This window comes from Mauremys reevesii, linkage group 2, assembly GCF_016161935.1.
Source record: "Mauremys reevesii isolate NIE-2019 linkage group 2, ASM1616193v1, whole genome shotgun sequence".
Lineage (NCBI taxonomy): Eukaryota > Metazoa > Chordata > Testudines > Geoemydidae > Mauremys > Mauremys reevesii.
Window position 1 is genome coordinate 234,676,467 of NC_052624.1, and position 9,864 is coordinate 234,686,330.

General features: G+C 43.1%; 1 protein-coding gene across 5 annotated transcripts in view; it reads right to left on the minus strand.

Annotated features, from left to right (window-relative positions):
* The window catches only part of PEX2 (peroxisomal biogenesis factor 2), a 29,498-nt gene extending 20,231 nt beyond the window's left edge, over window positions 1-9,267 (minus strand). The window contains exons 1-2 of one of the 5 annotated variants that reach the window (XM_039527909.1): window positions 8,918-9,267; window positions 1,894-1,938 (exon numbers count right to left, since the gene is read on the minus strand). The gene's annotated coding sequence lies outside the window, so the exon portion shown is untranslated. Of the gene's footprint in view, window positions 1-1,783; window positions 1,939-8,917 lie in introns of all 5 variants that reach the window. The other 4 variants (XM_039527905.1, XM_039527907.1, XM_039527906.1 and 1 more) reach the window with 4 other exon arrangements.
* Between the last annotated feature and the right edge of the window lie 597 nt (window positions 9,268-9,864).

Genomic DNA, 9,864 nt, shown 5'->3' on the forward strand with positions numbered 1-9,864 from the left:
CCCTCTTACCATGCTGCTCAGGGCAGCATGTATGGATGCCGCATGACCCCCTGGAACTTGCAGCCCCATCCCCTTACCATGCCACTCAAAGCAGCAGGAGCTACAGAGCTGCTCAGGAGCGGTCCAAAGCGCTGGCGCAAGGCTCTGCAAAAGGGAGAAAGGTGGGGGTGGGGCCGGGGGAGCCTCCCCAGCCGAGAGCTGAGGCAGACCGGACAGGACGGTCCCATGGGCTGGAGTTTGCCCACCCCTTTAACAACTGGTTCTAAATCAGCTTCTAATTTTAAACAACCGGTTTGTGCGAACTGGCTCCAGCTCACCACTGAGCTACAGTACTCAACCCAAGGTTTAAGAATCTGAAATGCCTTCCGAGTTCTGAGAGAGACAAGGGGTAGAACATGCTTTCAGAAGTCTTTAAAAAAAAAAAAAAAAAAAAAAAAAGCACAATACTCTGATGCGGAAGCTACAGAACCTGAACCACCAAAAAAGAAAATCACCCTTCTGCTGGTGGCATCTGATTCAGATGATGAAAATGAACATGCGGCAGGCTGCATTGCTTTGGATCATTATCAAGTAGAAATCATCAGCATGGACGCATGTCCTCTGGAATGACGGTTGAAGCATGAAGGGACATATGAATCTTTAGTGCATCTGACACAAATATCTTGCAGCACCGGCTATAACCGTGCCATGCAAACGCCTGTTCTCACTTTCAGGTGACATTGTAAACAAGAAGTGGGCTGCATTATCTCCTGCAAATGTAAACCAACTTGTTTGTCTCAGCAATTGGCTGAACAAAAAATAGGACTGAGTGGCCATGTAGGCTCTAAAGTTTTACATTGTTTTATTTGTGAATGCAGTTATTGTGTACATAATTCTACATTTGCAAGTTCAACTTTCATGATGGAGATTGCACTACAGTTCTTGTAGTAGGTGAATTGAAAAATACTATTTTTATAATGTAAATATTTGTAATAAAAATGAATGTAAAGTGAGCACAGCATACTTTGTATTGTGTTGCAATTGACATCAATATCTTAAAGAGTAGAAAACATCAAAAAATTTAAATAAATGGTATTTTATTGTTTAACTGTGTGACTACTCGTGGTTAATTTTTTTTAATTGCTTGACAGCCCCAATATAGAACCAACACACCTTTTAAACTTCTATTAGTATTCCTCTCCTCTTTGATTAGTCAAATAGTTCTCCATTAATATGTTCCATTTAGCTTATAGCTGTTTAATATTCACACAAACAATAAATCTATTAGAATCATAAGCTAGATAAGCAATATAATGGCTGCTTCAGCAGATATCTAAATTGTACACACAAATACAGTTAGCAAGAGCCAGTGTGCATTGAGTGACATAAGCAGAATTGTTTCTAGCCAGTGCTGTTAACATTTTTGTTGCCATTTTCTGCACTAGCTTGAGGCAACAGGATTGTGTGGGTAAAGGAGTCTCAGCGGTCTGCAGGATCAGAAACTATTCTAGGGGCCTCACAAATTTTCCTCTTAATCATTAAGGCCTTCCTTCCAAGTATCTTACCAATGCATCTGTCACTACATAATTTTACATATATATAGTTTCATTTTAGTAATATTCAATTGCTAGTTTTTACTATTTCTTTTGTGGGGCACACAGAATGGCAGAAACGTCACTTTAGAAGACTATTGCCTAAATTGGTAGGCACAATGGAGAACATAAATTAGATGTTCGCAAAATACACACAATTGTTTATATAGGCAGTCCTTGACTTTGACATTCGACTTAAGAATGGCACTTACAACATTTCTGAATTTACCCCGATTTGACTTACGACAATTGGTTCGACTTTACGATGCTCGCTCCCACAATGGAGTGTATTGCGGTTCCGAGTTACGACACTTCAACTTACGAGGCAATGTTCAGGAACCAACTGTGTCGTAAGTCCGAGGACTGCCTGTATAGTTAAGAAAATACTTTAAGCAAGGTGCCATGGGCTTAGTAGAGGAAGAACATTCCTGTGCACCTAGCCTTAACTCATTTTCTTATAAATTCCACTTGGATTAAGACAGAATATTGTGTACTGGACAATACGCTTCAAATAGGTTGGTTCAAACTGATGTACATGAAAGAATGTCACTACATTTAAGTTGTCTGAAAACAAGACTATTGTGGAGAAACTAAATGAATTCTTTGCTTTGGTCTTCATGGCTGAGGATGTGAGGGAGATTCCCAAATTTGAGCCATTCTTTTTAGGTAATAAATCTGAGGAACTGTCCCAGATTGAGGTGTCAATAGACGAGATTTTGGAACAAAGTGATGAATTTAACTGTAAAATCAGGAGCTCAAATATGAAACTGAAGAACAATTAACTGTGGTACATAACTTATTGCTTAAAATCAGCTTCTGTACTAGATAATTGGAGGATAGCTGATGTGACACCAATTTTTTTTAAAAGGCTGCCAATTACAGAGCAGAAAACTTAACTTGAATAACAGGAAAATTGATTCAAACTATAGAAAAGAGTAACATATTGTGGAAGACTTAACACTGCTTTTGTAAAGGGAGATTGGTGAGGCATAATCCATTAGAATTCTTTGAGGGAGTCAATCAGCATGTGAACAAGGATGATCCAATAAAAATAGCGTGCTTGGACTTTCAAAAAGCCTTTGATAAGGTCCTTCACCAAAGGCTCTTAAGCAACGTTGGCAATCATGGGATATAAGTGGAAAGGTCCTCTCATGGATCAGTAAGTGGTTAAAAGATAGGAAAAACAGGATAGGAATAAATGGTCAGTTTTCACAGCAGAGAGTAAGCAGCAGGGCCCCCAAAGGATCTGTTCCGGGGCCAGTGCTGCTCACATATTCATAAATGATGTGGAAAAAAGGATAAACAGTGACGGGGCAAAGATTGCAGATGATACAAAATTACTCAAAGCTAAGTCCAAAGCTGATTGTGAAGAGCAACAAAAGGATCTCACAAAATTGGGTTACTGAGCAACAAAATGGCAGATGAAATTCAATGTTGATAAAGGCTTATTGAAAAACATAATCCCAACCACATATACAAAATGATGGTGTCTAAATTAGCTGTTATAGCTCAAGAAAGTGATCTTGGAGTTACTGTGGATAGTTCTCTGAAAACATCCACTCAACATGCAGTAGTGGTCAAAAAAAACTAATAATTACAGAAGGGATAGACAAGACAGAAAATATCATAATGCCCCTATATAAATCCACAGTTCACCCACATCTTGAATACCACATGCAGTTCTGGCCACTCCATCTCAAAAAATAAATTAGAGCTGGAAAAAGTAAAGAGAATAACAACAAAAATAACAACAGCTGTATGGAACAGCTTCAGTAGGAGAAGAGATTAAAAGATGGGATTGGTTCAGCTTGGACTAGAGACAACTAAGTGGGGATATGATAGAGGTCTATAAAATCATGAATGGTGTAGAAAAAGTGAATATGGAAGTGTTATTTACCTCTTCACATAACGCAAGAACCAGGAGGTCACCCAATCAAACTAATAGGCAGCAGGTTTAAAACAAACAAAAGGAAGTACTACTTCACACAATATACAATCAACCTGTGAAACTCGTTGCTAGGGAATGTTGTGAAGGCCAAAACTATAACAAGGCTCAAAAAATAATTAGAAAAGTTCACAGATGGTAGGTCCATCAATGGCTATTCACTCAGATGGTCAGAGGTACAACCCCATTCTCTGGGTGTCCCTCAACCTCTGACTGCTAGTAGCTGGATGAAAGGGGATGATCCTTCAATAAGTATCCCTGTTCTGTTCATTCCCTCTGAAACATCAGCACCAACCACTGTCGGAAGACGGCATACTGGGCAAGATGGACAATTGGTCTGACCCAATATGGCTATTCTCATGTTCTTACTCTTTCAGAAGAAAGAAGAGGAATTTAATTTTTTTGTTCCAAGATGATGCTTTTAAGGTGCATATTAATAACTGTAGTAGATATTCAACTATCAATATTATTGCCTATTTCCACAAGGAGTGCTGGTGGAGTTAAGACATAGTTGTCAAACACCTGCTCTGCATATTGGATCTAGTGCTCCTCATGTATCTATGCGACCTGCATGAGCTATTCAGAATCTACTGAAACATAATTAAAAAAAATATTCTAGACATCTAGACATCTGCTAGGGAAGAGACTGAAATCCAGGACGTCTATGGTGGCATTTTCAGAAATGCTCCCGGTTCCACGCGCAGGGCCAGGTAGGCAGGCAGAGCTTCAGAGTCTCAATGCGTGGATGAGACGATGGTGTAGAGAGGAGGGGTTCACGTTCATTAGGAACTGGGGAAACTTCTGGGATGGGAGGAGCCTATACAGGAGAGATGGGCTCCACCTAAACCAAAGTGGAACCAGACTGCTGGCACTAAACATTAAAAAGGTTGTAGAGCAGTTTTTAAACTAGGAGATGGGGGAAAGCCGACTGCTGCAGAGGAGCGTGTGGATCGGACACAGACTTCTCTTAGGGGAGAGTCTGATGATAGAGAATCTCCGGGTTATAGTCAGGAGCAGAGGAATGAGAAGTATAATGTAAGGGCCGGATCAGATGATAAACAGTCACATAAAAAAGAATCTGGCACATCAGAAAAAGGCAGGCTAATAAACAGGGACAAGTTTTTAAAGTGCTTGTACACAAATGCCAGAAGTCTAAATAATAAGATGGGTGAACTAGAGTGCCTTGTGATAAAGGAGGATATTGATATAATAGGCATCACAGAAACCTGGTGGACTGAGAGCAATCAATGGGACACAATCATTCCGGGGTACAAAATATATCGGAAGGACAGGACAGGCCGTGCAGGGGGAGGAGTGGCACTATATGTTAAAGAAAGTGTAGATTCAAATGAAGTAAAAATCTTAAGCGAATCCACAGGTTCCATAGAGTCTCTATGGATAGAAATTTCATGCTCTAGTAAAAATATAACAGTAGGGATCTATTATCGACCACCTGACCAGGACAGTAATAGTGATGATGAAATGCTAAGGGAAATTAGAGAGGCTATCAAAATTAAGAACCCAGTAATAGTGGGGGATTTCAATTATCCCCATATTGACTGGGAACATTTCACTTCAGGACGAAATGCAGAGATAAAATTTCTCGATACTTTAAATGACTGCTTCATGGAGCAGCTGGTGAGAACCCACAAGGAGAGGCGACTCTAGATTTAATCCTGAGTGGAGCGCAGGAGCTGGTCCAAGAGGTAACAATAGCAGGACCGCTTGGAAATAGTGACCATAATACAATAGCATTCAACATCACTGTGGTGGGAAGAACACCTCAACTGCCCAACACTGTGGCCTTTAATTTCAAAAGGGGAACTATACAAAAATGAGGGGGTTAGTTAGACAAAAGTTACAAGGTACAGTGACTAAAGTGAAATCCCTGCAAGTTGCGTGGGCCCTTTTTAAAGACACCATAATAGAGGCCCAACTTCAATGTATACCCCAAATTAAGAAAAACAGTAAAAGAACTAAAAAAGAGCCACCGTGGCTTAACAACCATGTAAAAGAAGCAGTGAGAGATAAAAAGACTTCCTTTAAAAAGTGGAAGTCAAATCCCAGTGAGGCAAATAGAAAGGAGCACAAACACTGCCAACTTAAGTGCAAGAGTGTAATAAGAAAAGCCAAAGAGGAGTTTGAAGAACGGCTAGCCAAAAACTCCAAAGGTAATAACAAAATGTTTTTTAAGTACATCAGAAGCAGGAAGCCTGCTAAACAACCAGTGGGGCCCCTTGATGATCAAAATTCAAAAGGAGCGCTTAAAGACAATAAAGTCATTGCAGAGAAACTAAATGGATTCTTTGCTTCAGTCTTCACGGCTGAGGATGTTAGGGAGATTCCCAAACCTGAGCTGGCTTTTGTAGGTGACAAATCTGAGGAACTGTCACAGATTGAAGTGTCACTAGAGGAGGTTTTGGAATTAATTGATAAACTCAACATTAACAAGTCACCGGGACCAGATGGCATTCACCCAAGAGTTCTGAAAGAACTCAAATGTGAAGTTGCGGAACTATTAACTAAGGTTTGTAACCTGTCCTTTAAATCGGCTTCGGTACCCAATGACTGGAAGTTAGCTAATGTAACGCCAATATTTAAAAAGGGCTCTAGGGGTGATCCCGGCAATTACAGACCGGTAAGTCTAACGTCGGTACCGGGCAAATTAGTTGAAACAATAGTAAAGAATAAAATTGTCAGACACATAGAAAAACAAACTCTTGAGCAATAGTCAACATGGTTTCTGTAAAGGGAAATCGTGTCTTACTAATCTATTAGAGTTCTTTTGAAGGGGTCAACAAACATGTGGACAAGGGGGATCCGGTGGACATAGTGTACTTAGATTTCCAGAAAGCCTTTGACAAGGTCCCTCACCAAAGGCTCTTACGTAAATTAAGCTGTCATGGGATAAAAGGAAAGGTCCTTTCATGGATTGAGAACTGGTTAAAGGACAGGGAACAAAGGGTAGGAATTAATGGTAAATTCTCAGAATGGAGAGGGGTAACTAGTGGTGTTCCCCAAGGGTCAGTCCTCGGACCAATCCTATTCAATTTATTCATAAATGATCTGGAGAAAGGGGTAAACAGTGAGGTGGCAAAGTTTGTAGATGATACTAAACTACTCAAGATAGTTAAGACCAAAGCAGATTGTGAAGAACTTCAAAAAGATCTCACAAAACTAAGTGATTGGGCAACAAAATGGCAAATGAAATTTAATGTGGATAAATGTAAAGTAATGCACATTGGAAAAAATAACCCCAACTATACATACAACATGATGGGGGCTAATTTAGCTACAACGAGTCAGGAAAAAGATCTTGGAGTTATCGTGGATAGTTCTCTAAAGATGTCCACGCAGTGTGCAGAGGCGGTCAAAAAAGCAAACAGGATGTTAGGAATCATTAAAAAGGGGATAGAGAATAAGACTGAGAATATATTATTGCCCTTATATAAATCCATGGTACGCCCACATCTCGAATACTGTGTACAGATGTGGTCTCCTCACCTCAAGAAAGATATTCTAGCACTAGAAAAGGTTCAGAAAAGAGCAACTAAAATGATTAGGTGATAAGAGAGGGTCCCATATGAGGAAAGATTAAAGAGGCTAGGACTCTTCAGTTTGGAAAAGAGAAGACTAAGGGGGGACATGATAGAGGTATATAAAATCATGAGTGATGTTGAGAAAGTGGATAAGGAAAAGTTATTTACTTATTCCCATAATACAAGAACTAGGGGTCACCAAATGAAATTAATAGGCAGCAGGTTTAAAACAAATAAAAGGAAGTTCTTCTTCACGCAGCGCACAGTCAACTTGTGGAACTCCTTACCTGAGGAGGTTGTGAAGGCTAGGACTATAACAATGTTTAAAAGGGGACTGGATAAATTCATGGTGGCTAAGTCCATAAATGGCTATTAGCCAGGATGGGTAAGAATGGTGTCCCTAGCCTCTGTTCGTCAGAGGATGGAGATGGATGGCAGGAGAGAGATCACTTGATCATTGCCTGTTAGATTCACTCCCTCAGGGGCACCTGGCATTGGCCACTGTCGGTAGACAGATACTGGGCTAGATGGACCTTTGGTCTGACCCAGTACGGCCTTTCTTATGTTCTTATGTTTATAAAGTTAACCCTCTAACTGCAAAGTGAGTAACTGATGTGAAATTCCATTAACCTGTGGACAGCCTGAAACAATAGATTTTCAGGTATGAATTCCTTCACACCAGTTAATCTAATTGGAATATTAATTCCAGAGACAAATGCTGACAAATATTTAACAATTTTATTGATGATCACTTAATCAGATGAGCTGGTGATGATGAAGACCACGCATGAATGGAAATTGGGAGCTACTGTACAGGAAGGAAAATAGAAGAGGGATATAAATAGAGAAAATAGGATAGGGAAAGGAAAAAAAATGTAGAAATTGACTCTATAAAGGGTAGAAATAATGGTGGTCCTAAATGTGAACATTTACCTACTGTGAGATGTTGACTTGTGAGTTAATAACTAAAAGTTTAGTTTACTACAACCAGGCCCTTTTCCCTGCACAAGCTGTGCACCTCAACCTTTGTGCAAGTTTACAACTGATAGTGGGGGCAGATGTGGATGGAAAGAGAAATAGGAGGGTGATTGCTATGGACTAAAGGAAATGTACAGTCCTAATTTTTTTTAACCCTGGCCTATAAATTAAAAATAGAATTCAGCTGTCTTCAAAAATAAGTTTACCACTAGCAGATTAAGGGATAAAACTGTATTCACTATGTAACACTCATACCCCACTCAACTGGTCATCCGGAGCCCAAGTGCTATCAAGTGAAACCAGAGGGCAGCCATCCTTAGCAGAGAACAGCCCCAACGTGTAATGAGCATAGCAAAGACTTCAACCCCAGCATGTAACACCCCATCTTAATCCTAAAGGTCTAGTGGTCAAAGACTACAGGACCTGGCTTACAGGGTTCCTATAGCTGCCACTTTGGACATGGCACATTCCAGGCTGGGTGGGCCCTGTAGTCTCTCCATAGGCCTCCATCAAAGAGAAATGGGCAAGAGATCAAAGGCCGCACAGAAAAGCCTGAGTAAGCTTTTCTATCGCCACTGTACTGTGACCCTTGCTGCCAGCTAGACACCAGTTGGCGTAGCTGGAAGCCTATAAAAAGTGATCCAGGCCCAAGTCTTTGACTACGCCAGGGGCAGGGCCTGAGCGCTCCTAGTCCCCCAGGCAGGGGCAGTTCTGGAGCCATTAACGGTGAACTCTTAGGGAAGGGGGGTTTCCTTCCTAGGTCTGAGAAATAAGAACCTAAAATTCACTAGAATAAACAGCTTCCCCCTCCCCCACCGCCCCGCCGCATCCTTATTCTCCCCCGAACTCCTCGAACAGCTGCCCCCGGTGTGCCCCAGACTGACCTCTGCTGCCGTCCCGGCTGCTGCCCAGAGCCGCCTGGCGCTGAGGGGCGGGCTCGGCCGGCCCGCTCGCCCCCCGGCTTTGAGGCGAGGAGAACCTGAGCGTCCCTCTCGCCGCCTGCTAGTGGGAGGCAAAGCACCCGGTGAGCTGCCAGGGCTGGGGCACGGCGGCCCGTCTCGCGCCCAGGCCTGGCTCCGCTATTAACAGCAAGTTGCAACCCGGATCATGGAGCCCGCGCCCACTGCCTAGAACGGCTGTCACCCAGCCCAACAGATACCACAGAGATAGACCCCGCCGCCTAGAGTGCCCCCCAACTAAATGGGAAATGCCATCGAGCTGGGGTAGCCAGGCTCGCGCTTCCGGGGCTGCCAACGCTAGCCGCTATTTAACTGACAAACCATTCGACCAATCAGAGGAAGGAGAACAACTGGCCAATGGGGTGAGTCTGATAGTAAGTGACTGGATGCGGCGGTGTGTGCAAGGACGGGAGCGCGGTAAACTTAGTCTACTCTTAGGGAGAGGGTCGGGTGCCGGGGCCTGCGGGGCCAGCCCCGACTATTGCTTTAATGTGGGGTCTGTGTTTCGTTCCTTCTCCTGCCACCGTTTTAAAACTTTGTGTTTTGTAGCAACGGCCCGTCACCGCCAAAATCAGCCTCGTCCCCACTCGCCCCCGGCCTCCGCCAAAATCTCCCCCCCCCCGCCAAAATCACCCCGTCCCCACCCGCCCTCCTCCGGCCTCCGCCAAAATCTCCCCACCCGCCAAAATCACCCCGTCCCCACCCGCCCTCCTCCGGCCTCCGCCAAAATCTCCCCGCCAAAATCACCCCGTCCCCACCGCCCTCCGGCCTCCGCCAAAATCTCCCACCCGCCAAAATCACCTCGTCCCCACCTGCCCCCTCCGGCCTCCGCCAAAATCTCCCCGCCAAAATCACCCCGTCCCCACCGCCCC